Source organism: Oryzias latipes, chromosome 17 (assembly GCF_053564925.1).
Source record: "Oryzias latipes strain Hd-rR chromosome 17, Olatipes_Hd-rR_3.1".
NCBI classification, from domain to species: domain Eukaryota; kingdom Metazoa; phylum Chordata; class Actinopteri; order Beloniformes; family Adrianichthyidae; genus Oryzias; species Oryzias latipes.
Genome location: NC_136253.1, coordinates 9,791,210 through 9,805,482, shown reverse-complemented (window position 1 = coordinate 9,805,482; position 14,273 = coordinate 9,791,210). Strand labels below are relative to the sequence as shown.

The 14,273-nt window shown below is 37.5% G+C and overlaps 1 protein-coding gene across 3 annotated transcripts in view; it reads left to right on the top strand.

Annotated features, from left to right (window-relative positions):
- Nucleotides 1-14,273, top strand: part of LOC101175682 (receptor-type tyrosine-protein phosphatase N2) — a 383,081-nt gene that overhangs the window by 225,984 nt on the left and 142,824 nt on the right. The window lies entirely within an intron of this gene.

The window sequence follows — 14,273 nt, the reverse complement described above, 5'->3', positions numbered from 1 at the left end:
TTCGTATTTTACGTGGAAAAACGAACGAAAGTTTTCCCTTTTGAAAAGTCTAAGGATTTGAAGGACCAAAAGTGGTGGTAAAAAAATTGTGGACGTAAAAAAATTGTAGAAGGAGATGCATTTCCAGAAGAAAATACAGGATTCAATGCTGTATTGCTAGAAGAAAGTTTAATTTGTTAAAGACATGGCTGAACTGAGCCGAAAGAGCTCAACATTTTAAAAGTAAATGGTTAAAAAGGGTAACAACCTGTAAAAGAGGTTAAGCACAAGAATTCCCTATGCATTTTAATGGAGCAAAAATCCTGGAATATCTTAAAAATTTCAATGATTTGAATGACCAAAAGTAATAACTGTAATAAGTTGAAAGAGTTGAACATTTTAAAAGTTGGTTGGAAGAAAATTTTAAGGGTCCAAACCGGGTGTCGAACAGGGCGCCTCGTGCACCATAACTTCCCAATGCATTTTAATAGGGCAAAAATTCCCGGAAAAACTGGAATATTTTAAAAAGTACAAGGATTAGAAGTACCAAAAGTCATAGCAATAATGAGCTGAAAGAGCTGAACATTTTAAAAGTTGAATGGTAAAAATCGGTTAAAAATTGTAGAAGGAGTTAAGTGTCAAAAAACGGCGGAAGATAGTATAAATAATAAACTAGAAGGAGCTGCATTTCCAGAAGAAAATGCAGGGTTGAATGCTGTACTGCTGAATGAAAGCTGAATTAGCTGAAGAAATGGCTGAACTCTACTGGAAGAACCATGAAAAGTTAAAGGTGCAAAAGTCGTAGCAAGAATAAGCTGAAAAAGTTGAACATTGTAATAGTAGAATGGCTGAAATAGGTCAAAATTTGTAGGACTTAAGCATGCAAGCTGAAATTGTTGAAAAAATGGCTGAATTGTTGAAAATTTGAAGATGTTGCTAAAATGGCTAAAAGTACTAGCATTGGAATCAGCATCATCAACTGACTCCAAAAAACACGTTGTTTGAGAGTATTATATTGGTAAAAGCTACATGTTCTAAGTTGATAGAAAATCCACTCTTTTCAAAATGGCGGCTTTTCTATTGATTTTATCTCCATAGCAACCATTTTATGTTTGGGTCGCCTGGAGATGAGGAACAAATCAACGTCGGTTTCAGACAAATCGGAAAAAGTAAACTTTTGGACGTCCTTAGCAACGAGCTTTGTTTGTTAACCACGCCCACATTCCTTATATGTCCAGATCCAGTGAATTTCAATATGTTCAGTTCCAGCCATGGATGAAGTTTATTGCAACATTTGCTTCAGATTTTGTCAAAAAATGCCCACCAAACAGTAGGTTGTGTTGCCATCCCATAATAATTTCAAAACGTATGTTGAAGTCCAAAGCCTTGTGAGCATTTCAATGTTTGAACGGTGCCTCTAGCTGAAAGCTTGTTAAAGTTATAATGCTTGAAAGCAACAAAGGTTTTCAAGGATTCTCCATGTATTTAAATTAAGCAAAAGTCTTGGAAAATCCTGGAAAATCTTGGAATATCTTGAAAAGTTCAAAGATTTGAAAGACTAAAAGTCGTAGCTGAAAGGAATAAGCTGAAAGGGTTGAACATTGTAATAGTAGAAGGATTAAAATACGTGAAAGTTTGAAGAAGTTTAAAATTGCCTCACATTTTGGCACAAAATGGCCGCCAAACTGTAGGTGGTGTTGCCATCCCATAATAATTTTGAACTTTATGTTGAAGTCCAAAACCTTGTGAACATTTCAATATTTGAACGGTGTCTCTAACCAAAAGAATGTTAAAGTTACAATTGTTTAAAGAAGCAAAGGTGTGGCCAATGGAGCAAAAACATTGGAAAATCTGGGAATATCCGGGAATATCTTGAAAAGTTCAAAGATTTGAAGGACCAAAGGTCATAGCTGAAAGGAATAAGATGAAAGGGTTGAACATTGTAATAGTAGAATGGTAAAAATAGGTGAAAGTTTGAAGAAGTTTCAAATTGCCTCACATTTTGGCACAAAATGGCCGCCAAACTGTAGGTGGTGTTGCCATCCCATAATAATTTTGAACCTTATGTTGAAGTCCAAAACCTTGTGAACATTTCAATATTTGAACGGTGTCTCTAGCCAAAAGAATGTTAAAGTTACAATTGTTTAAAGAAGCAAAGGTGTGGCCAATGGAGCAAAAACATTGGAAAATCTGGGAATATCCGGGAATATCTGGAAAAGTTCAAGGATTTGAAGGACCAAAAGTCATAGCTGAAAGGAATAAGCTGAAAGGGTTGAACATTGTAATAGTAGAATGGTAAAAATAGGTGAAAGTTTGAAGAAGTTTAAAATTGCCTCACATTTTGGCACAAAATGGCCGCCAAACTGTAGGTGGTGTTGACATCCCATAATAATTTTGAACCTTATGTTGAAGTCCAAAACCTTGTGAACATTTCAATATTTGAACGGTGTCTCTAGCCAAAAGAATGTTAAAGTTACAATTGTTTAAAGAAGCAAAGGTGTGGCCAATGGAGCAAAAAGATTGGAAAATCTGGGAATATCCGGGAATATCTGGAAAAGTTCAAAGATTTGAAGGACCAAAATGTCATAGCTAGAATAAGATGAAAGAGCTGAACATTTTCATAGTCGAACGGTTAAAATAGGTGAAAAATTGTAGAAGGAGTTTAACTGTGAACTTATGAACGAAAAATTCTCCATGTATTTCAATGGAGCAAAAATTCCCGGAAAACCTGGAATATCTTAAAAAGTAAAAGGATTTGAAAAACCAAAAGTCATAGCAGAAATAAGATGAAAGAGATGAACATTTTAATAGTAGAATGGTTAAAATAGGTTAAAAATTGTAGAAGGAGTTTAACTGTGAACTTCTGAACGAAAAATTCTCCATGTATTTCAATGGAGCAAAAATTCCCGGAAAACCTGGAATATCTTAAAAAGTAAAAAGATTTGAAAAACCAAAAGTCATAGCAGAAATAAGATGAAAGAGATGAACATTTTAAAAGTAGAATGGTTAAAATAGGTTAAAAATTGTAGAAGTAGTTAAACGCCAAAAAACGGCGGAAGATACTATAAAAATAAACTAGAAGGAGCTGCATTTCCAGAAGAAAATGCAGGGTTGAATGCTGTACTGCTGAATGAAAGCTGAATTAGCTGAAGAAATGGCTCAACTGTACTGGAAGAACCATGAAAAGTTAAAGGTGCAAAAGTCCTAGCAGGAATAAGCTGAAAAAGTTGAACATTGTAATAGTAGAATGGCTGAAATAGGTCAAAATTTGTAGGTCTTAAGCATGAAAGCTGAAATTGTTGAAAAAATGGCTGAATTGTTGAAAATTTGAAGATGTTGCTAAAATGGCTAAAAGTACTAGCATTGGAATCAGCATCATCAACTGACTCCAAAAAACACGTTGTTTGAGAGTATTATATTGGTAAAAGCTACATGTTCTAAGTTGATAAAAAATCCACTCTTTTCAAAATGGCGGCTTTTCTATTGATTTTATCTCCATAGCAACCATTTTATGTTTGGGTCGCCTGGAGATGAGGAACAAATCAACGTCGGTTTCAGATGAATCGGAAAAAGTAAACTTTTGGACGTCCTTAGCAACGAGCTTTGTTTGCTAACCACGCCCACATTCCTTATATGTCCAGATCCAGTGAATTTCAATATGTTCAGTTCCAGCCATGGATGAAGTTTATTGCAACATTTGCTTCAGATTTTGTCAAAAAATGCCCACCAAACAGTAGGTTGTGTTGCCATCCCATAATAATTTCAAAACGTATGTTGAAGTCCAAAGCCTTGTGAGCATTTCAATGTTTGAACGGTGCCTCTAGCTGAAAGTTTGTTAAAGTTATAATGCTTGAAAGCAACAAAGGTTTTCAAGGATTCTCCATGTATTTAAATGAAGCACAAATCTTGGAAAATCCTGGAAAATCTTGGAATATCTTGAAAAGTTCAAAGATTTGAAAGACTAAAAGTCGTAGCTGAAAGGAATAAGATGAAAGGGTTGAACATTGTAATAGTAGAAGGATTAAAATACGTGAAAGTTTGAAGAAGTTTAAAATTGCCTCACATTTTGGCACAAAATGGCCGCCAAACTGTAGGTGGTGTTGCCATCCCATAATAATTTTGAACTTTATGTTGAAGTCCAAAACCTTGTGAACATTTCAATATTTGAACGGTGTCTCTAGCCAAAAGAATGTTAAAGTTACCATTGTTTAAAGAAGCAAAGGTGTGGCCAATGGAGCAAAAAGATTGGAAAATCTGGGAATATCCGGGAATATCTGGAAAAGTTCAAGGATTTGAAGGACCAAAAGTCATAGCTGAAAGGAATAAGCTGAAAGGGTTGAACATTGTAATAGTAGAATGGTAAAAATAGGTGAAAGTTTGAAGAAGTTTAAAATTGCCTCACATTTTGGCACAAAATGGCCGCCAAACTGTAGGTGGTGTTGCCATCCCATAATAATTTTGAGCGTTATGTTGAAGTCCAAAACCTTGTGAACATTTCAATATTTGAACGGTGTCTCTAGCCAAAAGAATGTTAAAGTTACAATTGTTTAAAGAAGCAAAGGTGTGGCCAAAGGAGCAAAAAGATTGGAAAATCTGGGAATATCCGGGAATATCTGGAAAAGTTCAAGGATTTGAAGGACCAAAAGTCATAGCTGAAAGGAATAAGCTGAAAAGGTTGAACATTGTAATAGTAGAATGGTAAAAATAGGTGAAAGTTTGAAGAAGTTTAAAATTGCCTCACATTTTGGCACAAAATGGCCGCCAAACTGTAGGTGGTGTTGCCATCCCATAATAATTTTGAACCTTATGTTGAAGTCCAAAACCTTGTGAACATTTCAATATTTGAACGGTGTCTCTAGCCAAAAGAATGTTAAAGTTACAATTGTTTAAAGAAGCAAAGGTGTGGCCAATGGAGCAAAAACATTGGAAAATCTGGGAATATCCGGGAATATCTGGAAAAGTTCAAAGATTTGAAGGACCAAAATGTCATAGCTAGAATAAGATGAAAGAGCTGAACATTTTCATAGTCGAACGGTTAAAATAGGTGAAAAATTGTAGAAGGAGTTTAACTGTGAACTTCTGAACGAAAAATTCTCCATGTATTTCAATGGAGCAAAAATTCCCGGAAAACCTGGAATATCTTAAAAAGTAAAAGGATTTGAAAAACCAAAAGTCATAGCAGAAATAAGATGAAAGAGATGAACATTTTAATAGTAGAATGGTTAAAATAGGTTAAAAATTGTAGAAGTAGTTAAACGCCAAAAAACGGCGGAAGATACTATAAGATACGATAATAATAACTAGAAGGACCTTCATTTCCAGAAGAAAATGCAGGGTTGAATGCTGTACTGCTGAATGAAAGCTGAATTTGCTGAAGAAATGGCTGAACTTTGCTTGAAAATCTTGAAAAACTAAAGGATCAAAAGTCATAGAAAGAATAAGCTGAAAAAGTTGAACATTGTAATAGTAGAATGGCTAAAATAGGTCAAAAATGTAGAAGGAGTTAAGCATGAAAGCTTAAGTTGATGAAAAAATGGCTGAACTGTTGAAAATTTAAAGATGTTGCTAAAATGGCTAAAAGTGCTAGCATTGGAATCAGCATCATCAACTGACTCAAAAAACACATTGTTTGAGAGTATCATATTGGTAAAAGCTACATGTTCTTGGTTGATAAAAAAATCCACTTTTTTCAAAATGACGGCTTTTCTTCTGATTTTATCTCCATAGCAACCATTTTATGTTTGGGTCGGCATGGGATGACGAACAAATCGACGTCAGTTTCAGACAAATCGGAAAAAGTAAACCTTTGGACGAGTTTGTTGGCTTACCACGCCCACATTCCTTATATGTCCAGATCCAGTGAATTTCAATATGTTCAGTTCCAGCCATGGATTAAGTTTATTGCAATATTTGCTTCAGATTTTGTCATAAAAATGGCCACCAAACAGTAGGTTGTGTCGACATCCCATAATGATTTCTAAACCTATTTTATAGTCCAAAGCCTTGTGATCAATTTAACGTTTGAACGGTATCTCTAGCTAAAGGCATGTTGAAGTTACAATGGTTGAAAGAACCAAAGGTTTTCAAAGATTCTCAATGTATTTAAATGGAGCGAAAATCTTGGAAAATCCTGGAATATCTTGAAAAGTTCAAAGATTTGAAAGACGAAAAGTAATAGCTGAAATGAATAAGCTGAAGGAGTTGAACATTGAAATAGTAGAATGATTGAAATAGGTGAAAGTTTGAAGAAGTTTAAAATTGCCTCACATTTTGGCAAAAAATGGCCGCCAAACTGTAGGTGGTGTTGCCATCCCATAATAATTTTGAGCCTTATATTGAAGTCCAAAACCTTGTGAACATTTCAATGTTTGAACGGTGTCTCTAGCCAAAAGAATGTTAAAGTTACAATTGTTTAAAGAAGCAAAGGTGTGGCCAATGGAGCAAAAATATTGGAAAATCCGGGAATAACCGGGACTATCTGGAAAAGTTCAAGGATTTGAAGGACAAAATGTCATAGCTGGAATAAGATGAAAGAGCTGAACATTTTAATAGTTGAATGGTTAAAATAGGTGAAAAATTGTAGAAGTTTAACTGTGAACTTCTGCACGAAAAATTCTCCATGTATTTCAATGGAGAAAAAATCATGGAAAATCCTGGAATATTTTAAAAAGTTCAAGGATTTGAAAAACCAAAAGTCATAGCAGTAATAAGCTGAAAGAGCTGAACAGTTTAATAGTTGAATGGTTAAAATAGGTTGAAAATTGTAGAAGGAGTTAAGTGCCGAAAAACGGCGGAAGATAGCGTAAGAGGAAAACAAAGGGTTGAATGCTATACAGCATTCAACCAAATAAAGAGAAACAGGAAAACAAAGGGTTGAATGCTTTACAGCATTCAACCAATAAAGAGAAACAGGAAAACAAAGGGTTGAATGCTTTACAGCATTCAACCAATAAAGAGAAACAGGAAAACAAAGGGTTGAATGCTTTATAGCATTCAACCAACTAGAAGGAGCTGCATTTCCAGAAGAAAATGCAGGGTTGAATGCTGTATTGCTGAATGAAAGCAGAAATATGATGGAAAAGCTGAAATTGTAAAAGTAGAATGTCTAAAATAGGTCAAACATTGTAGAAGGAGTTAAGCATGAAAGCTAAAATATTGTTGAAAAAATGGCTGAAATGTCCTGGAAAACCCTGGAATATTTTGAAAAATTAAAGGACCAAAAGTCAAAGGTAAACATTGTAAAAGTAGAATGACCAAAACAGGTCAAAATTTGTAGACGGAGTTAAGCATGAAAGCTGAAATTGTTGAAAAAATGGATGTACTGTTGAAAATTTGAAGATGATGCTAAAATGGCTAAAAGTGCTAGCATCAGCATCATCAACTGACTCAAAAAACCACATTGTTTAAGAGTATCATATTGGTAAAAGCTACATGTTCTAAGTTGACAGAAAATCCACTTTTTTCAAAATGGCGGCTTTTTTATTAATTTTATCTCCATAGCAACCATTTTACATTTGGGTCGGCATGGGATGACGAACAAATCGACGTCAGTTTCAGACAAATCAGAAAAAGTAAACCTTTGGACGTCCTTAGCAACGAAGTTTGTTGGCTAACCACGCCCACATTCCTTATATGTCCAGATCCAGTGAATTTCAATCTGTTCAGTTCTAGCCATGGATGAAGTTTATTGCAATATTTGCTTCAGATTTTGTCATAAAAAGGCCACCAACATTAGGTTGTGTCGACATCCCATAATGATTTCTAAGCGTATTTTATAGTCCAAAGCCTTGTGATCATTTTAATGTTTGAACGGTGTCACTAGCGACAAGTATGTTGAAGTTATATTCGTTTAAAGAAACAAAGGCTTCAGATTTGAAAAACATAAAATGGCTGCCAAACAGTCTCCATCCCATAATGACTACAAACCTTGAAGTTGTAATGCAAAGCTTTGATCATTTGACAGTAAAAGTGGAGCCACATGCTGCAGCAGGTGACATCATGTCATATGATGAACCTCAAGATCAATTCTTTAAACTATGTATATGCCATTAGTCTTAACACATTCATCCATATATAATGGAAAGCTATATTGATCATCCGCTAGCTAGCTGAATGACACAGCATAATATTTTCATTTAACCACTGTCATATGTCGTGTAAAAACACATTTACTTCTCGTAACAGCCACCTAACTCATGGTTTGGGAATCAACACTTTCCCATGAGCCTTAGCGGCCGTGGGCGGGGCTAAGGCCCGGGTCCCAACGCTTGTCCACAAGATGGCTGCGGATCACATGTTTGAACTGCAGCTTCCAGCTACGAGGAGGAAAATAAAAAATACATCAAAACTAACTTAGATTTGCTCCCACTGTTTTTTGTAACATACATTGAGTGTTTGTGTGTATGCTTTAAGCTGCTCTGATCATTTTAACGTTTGAATGGTGTCTTTAGTTAAAATTGTGTGGAAGAAGCAAAGGTTCTTGAAAAGATAAAGGAACAATGAATGAAAGCTGAATTTGCTGATGAAATGGCTGCACTGTCCTGGAAAATCCTGAAAAATCTTTAAAAGTAAAAGGATAAAAAGTCAAAGCTTATGAGTAACCCCACCTGAAAGAAAATGTTTCCATGTAACGAAATATAATTGAGTTAGTGGAACTGAATTTTATCAAGAAAGGTAAGGTAAAAAAACATGCAGAAAAAGTCAGATGCTGGAATCGAACTCAGAACCTCAGTATTGTAAGACCACTTACTAAGCCATTGAGCCAACACCTCTGTGATCACACAATGCAGCCGGTATATATTAATCAGGCGTGTCGTGTATCATCTTATTGGAAAAAGCCGAGTTGAAACGATTTCATGCCACAGTTCGTTATTTACGTGGAAAAAACGATTGACAATTTTCACTTTTGAAAAGTCAAAGGATTTGAAAGACCAAAAGTGGTGATAAAAAAGGATTCTCAATGTATTTAAATGGAGCAAAAATCTTGGAAAATCCTGTACAAGCATGGAATATCTTGAAAGGTTCAAGGATTTGAAAGACCAAAAGTAATAGCTGAAAGGATTAAGCTGAAAGATCTTAACATTGCAACAGTAAAATGGTTAAAATAGGTAAAAACTGAAGTTAAAAATCGCCTCACATTTAGGCACAAAATGGCCGCAAAACCGTAGTTGGTGTTGCCATCCCATAATAATTTCAAAACTTATATTGAAATACAAAGTCTTATGAGCAGTTTAATGTTTGAACGGTGTTTCTAGCTAAAGGCATGTTGAAGTTACAATGGTTGAAAGAAACAAAGGTTTCAAGGATTCTCCATGTATTTTAATGGAGCAAAAAATCCTGGAAAATCCTGGAATATCTTAAAAAGTTCAATGATTTGAATGACCAAAAGTAATAACTGTAATAAGTTGAAAGAGCTCAACATTTTAAAAGTAAAATAGTAAAAAAAAATTTAAGGGTCCGAACCGGGTGTCGAATCCAGAACCTCATGTACCATAACTTCCCAATGCATTTTAATAGGGCAAAAATTCCCGGAAAAACTGGAATATCTTAAAAAGTACAAGGATTAGAAGTACCAAAAGTCATAGCATTAATAAGATGAAGGAGCTGAACATTTTAAAAGTTGAATGGTTAAAATAGGTTAAAAATTGTAGAAGGAGTTAAGTGCCGAAAAACGGCGGAAGATAGGTGGAAGAATAAATAAAGAGAAACAGGAAAACAAAGGGTTGAATGCTTTACAGCATTCAACCAACAAAGGGTTGAATGCTTTACAGCTTTACAGCATTCAACCAATTACAAGTGTCTGTGTGTCTCCAATATAAATGACTGAACTGATGTAAACAGCATTAAACCTAAAAGTTTTCAGTCAACAAGCTGACAAAAAAAAGTCGTTTGGAAGAACCGATGACTTGTGTTACCATAGAAACCTTCATGCACTCTTGCCTCCCCTACAACAAACAGAGGAGCATCGATCAGCTTTCACTCCAACACTAAGGCTTTAGTGGCCGTATCCCAGTAGGAGTGTAGGTGTGTCTTGCAGTTCCCTTGAGGCTCGTGCGGCCCCCGTAAGGGACGTCATAAAAATAGAATGTAGCCTACTATTGTCGTCCATGTGGTAAGTCTATAGTGACGAGTTGTAAGGGTAATGTAAGTTGCATGCACATATTACATACAGGGGATGCTGTCGTATGGTGTTCTCATGCCAAACTCTAGTCGTTAATAGGGTGCGCGTACTGGGTTCTTACTGATCACAAGTCAATGCTGCTCACAGGGGTGTGTAATTGATAAGTAAATGCCCGTAGGATGACCACATAAACAATGCTATCTATAATCTTCCAATAACCTAAACTGAAAGAGTCAGGTTGCACACAACAAATTGGCTGACGAATTGGAATTGTAACTTCTTTATCCAGCCAAGAATGATGGTAACTTTCTTTTCCTGAGATCTCGCATTTTAGACTTCTGTGCTCATCTATGAATCTTCAAGCATTCAGAAGCTCCAGTGAGCTACTACTCTGTGGATTGTGATTTGAATGGTTTGGACCTCCTGGATGCCTCTCTCCTTTCATCTAGATAGATTTTCCACACACTGAAGTTTATGCTATCAAAAAGCCGCAAGCCTTCTCAAGTTGTTTTTGCTATTAAACTAAACATATGCTCTGCCTATGAGTTAGCATGGGTTTTTTGCTACGTTGACTTGCTTCACTGCGCTTTACTGGAGAGATCCTGCAAAGACTGTTTCCTATTCTATGACTCCAGCCCTGTAAGTGTTAGTAAATCTTACACTTCCGTCTGATTTTTAAGGTGTCAAGGCAAAATGTCATTTCTTGAGCGATTCTCTGTGAATTTTGTGTCTTGTTGAACCTTTGGGGAATTCTCTGAATTATAAAACTGATATCTCTTTACCACCAATGACTCCCCAATCTTTTACAACCAAAGACTTTAGAGAGGAAAAACACCCTGTATCCCATGGTCTTTGTCTGAGTTACAAAGCAGCAGTGTTTTGCTTCCCAGAGAGATAAAGCATTTTCCCAGAGATAAGAACCCTGCATTTAACAAACGTGCTCTCAAATGTGAACAGGCTTTCATTTAACCAGTTTTCATTTGTTAAATGTTATTTTTTCCGAGCCTTAGAAGCTAAATTGTCATTTAAGCAAGCAGACTGTGTTTTTGTCAATAACTGGTAAATGTAGAAAGAGCTCAGTCTTTAAACCCTTGTGCTATCTTAGATGACCCCACCCTTGTATTAACGTGTTCTTCCTACCATGATAAAGGTGGATAAGGGTGGAAAGATTTCATGTAATCCATGGACACCAGTGAAGATCACAAATCATTCAAGATTCAAGAAATTTATTTGTCATTGTCAGTGAAACAACGAAAATACGTTTGGAGCATCAACAACAGCCACTCAGTTCAATTCACCAATAAATACCCAATAAATAAATAACCCAAGTCCAGCATCAGTACAAAAGGGAACACAGCAAGGACTTAACATGAAAAGAAATATTCATTCATTCATTTTCTATTCCGTTTATTCCGTTTAGGGGTCACGGGGTTGCCGGAGCCTATCCCGGCCACTTGTGGCCGAAGGCAGGGGACACCCTGGACAGTTCGCCAGTCTTTCGCAGGCTAGAATGTCCTCAATAACACACCCATTCACTCTCACATTCTCACCTAGGGACAATTTAGATTAACCAATTAACCTATGAAGCATGTTTTTTGGACAGTGGGAGGAAGCCGGAGACCCCGGAGAGAACCCACGCATGCATTTGGAGAACATGCAAACTCCACACAGAAAAGCCCCCCATTGATGTTCTGTTTCAGGTCCCCCAGCCGGGACTTGAACTGGGGGCCTTCTTGCTGTGAGGCAAGAGCGCTAACCACTGTGCCACTGCAGTCAAAAGAAATATAAATAAGTAAATAAGATATTAAATAAGACATTCAGTGTACACAACATCTTAAGTTAGTAGCAGCAATGCAAAGTCCAGTTTTCACAGTGTGCTCAGATGAGGAGATGGGGGGGGGGGTGTTGTTGGGAGGGACTGTTCAGCAGCCGTGCAGCCTGTGGATAAAGGCTGTTGCTCAGTCTGGTTGTTTTGGCCTTAATAGACCTGTACCTCCTTCCTGAGGGCAGCAGATGGAAGAGTTGGCGGGCTGGATGGTGCTGGTCATGCAGGATGTTGTGGACTCTCTTTAGACAGCAGGTGGTGTAGAGGCTACTCATCTCTGGGAGAGTGGTCCCAATGATTTTCCCAGCTGGTTTCAGCTGGTTTCTCTGCTGATCAGCGTTTGTGCAGCTGTGAAACCATACTAGGAAACCAAATGTCAGAACACTGCTGATGGCACGTAGAAGTTCACCATCAGCTGCCTGGAGATTTTTGCCGTCTTTAGTTTCCTCAGGTAGTACAAGCGTTGTTGGGCCTTGCCCACCACTGAGGCAGTGTGTGGATCCCGTGATAGGTCCTCCGTCATTGTGATCCCCAGAAATTTAAAACTGGTCACCCTCTCCACCATCTCCGTGCCAATGGAAGGTGGCTGATGGTTCTTACTGCGTCTCCGGAAATCAACAATAATTTCCTTGGTCTTTGTGATGTTTAGTATCAGGTTGTTATTGTTGCACCATGACGCCAAGTGTTGCACTTCTTTCCTGTAGTCCATTTCATTATTGTTGTTGATGAGTCCAAGCACTGGAGTGTCGTCAGCAAATTTAACAATGAGGTTGGATGAAGATACATGAGTAAACAGAGAGTAGAGGGCTCAGCACACACCCTTGGGGGGCCCCCGTGTTGATTAAAACCGTGCATGGAGTGTACTTTCCCACTCTAACACTCTGTTTGCAGTTGGTTAGAAAATCGGTAGTCCAGTTGCACAGTGCGGTGTTGAGTCCAAGGTGGTCTAGCTTGGCTCGAAGCTTGAATGGCCGAATTACGTTGAAAGTTGAACTGTAGTCCACGAAAAGAAGCCGTGCATAGGTGTTCTTATGCTCCAGATGCTCCTATGGAACACAATGGCAATGGCATCCTCAGTTGACCTGTTCTTCTTGTAAGCGAATTGATATGTGTCCAGTGATGGTGGTATTGCGGGTCTCTAGTCATTTAGACATGTGACCTTCAATTGCTTAGGAATGGGGGTTATTGTAGCAGATTTGAAGCTGGTGGGGACCCATGCTGTGGAGAGCGACAAGTTGAAGATGATGGTAAATATCTCAGTCAGCTCCGCTGCACATGTTATGGTTTCTGTTTCTTTGCCCTTGTGGTTTGTTTCCTTTTTGTTCTGTGATGTTTTCAGTTCACTTCCTGTTTTAGTTTGTAGGGTTTCCTGTTTTGTTTTGTTGTGAGTTTTACTTTGGTTCCCTATCCTGCCTGATTGTGTTCACCTGTGTCTCGTTTGTCTGTATGTATTTAAGTCTTGTCATTCCCTTCCTCCTGTGCTGGTCCATAGTTTATATTTCGGCTCTTCCCCTGTTTCGAGTATTTTATACTGTTTCGAGTTTTCTAGCCTGCTTATGCAGTGGTTTTTGGTTTGTAGCCTTTTGTTAATATTAAAGCCCCTATCCACCTTGACCTCATGCTTCATCCTCTCTGCGCCTGGGTACTCCCCCAACCACCCGCCGTAACAGCACACTCCTTCAGCACCCGGCCCAGTACACCATCTGGCCCGGCTGCTTTCCTGGTGATGTTTTTCAAAACACACCATTGAAGAAAAAAGGTTCAGCGCACTGTCAAGTGGGTCTAGATGACCCAACTCCCAATGGTAACCCTTGTGCTATCCTAGGCATTTTAACATTGGGAGTTGGGCCCACTAGACTAAACCTTTTTTCTTCAATGATTTGTGATCTTCTCTGGTGTCCATGGATTACATGAAATCTTTCCACCTTTATCCACCTTTGTCATGGTAGGGAAAACACGTCAATGGAAGGGTGGGGTCATCTAAGATACCACAAGGGTTAAAAAGAAAAACGTTATGTTTCTAGGAAAAGTTATTTTTCCTAAAAAATCTGTAATTTCTATTGTGCTCATAGTGCTTGCTAAATTCACATGGATTCTTTTTGGAATATCAAAAAACTTTGTCTTTTGTAATCGGCAGTATTTTCCTTTTTGCAACTCATGTGAAACTTGAACATAATATTTGTCTGTTTTGCAAAATGCTGAGATTTTCTTTTCTTTTGTCATTAGAAATTTAAACAAAGTTGCGCCTCCAGAGCGTTTAGATAAATGTGCTGTTGGTTGTTTTTCTCTGTCTTGAGTTAAAGCTCGGTGGGAGAAAAGACTAATCAGTCAAGCAAGGAGTGTAAAAGC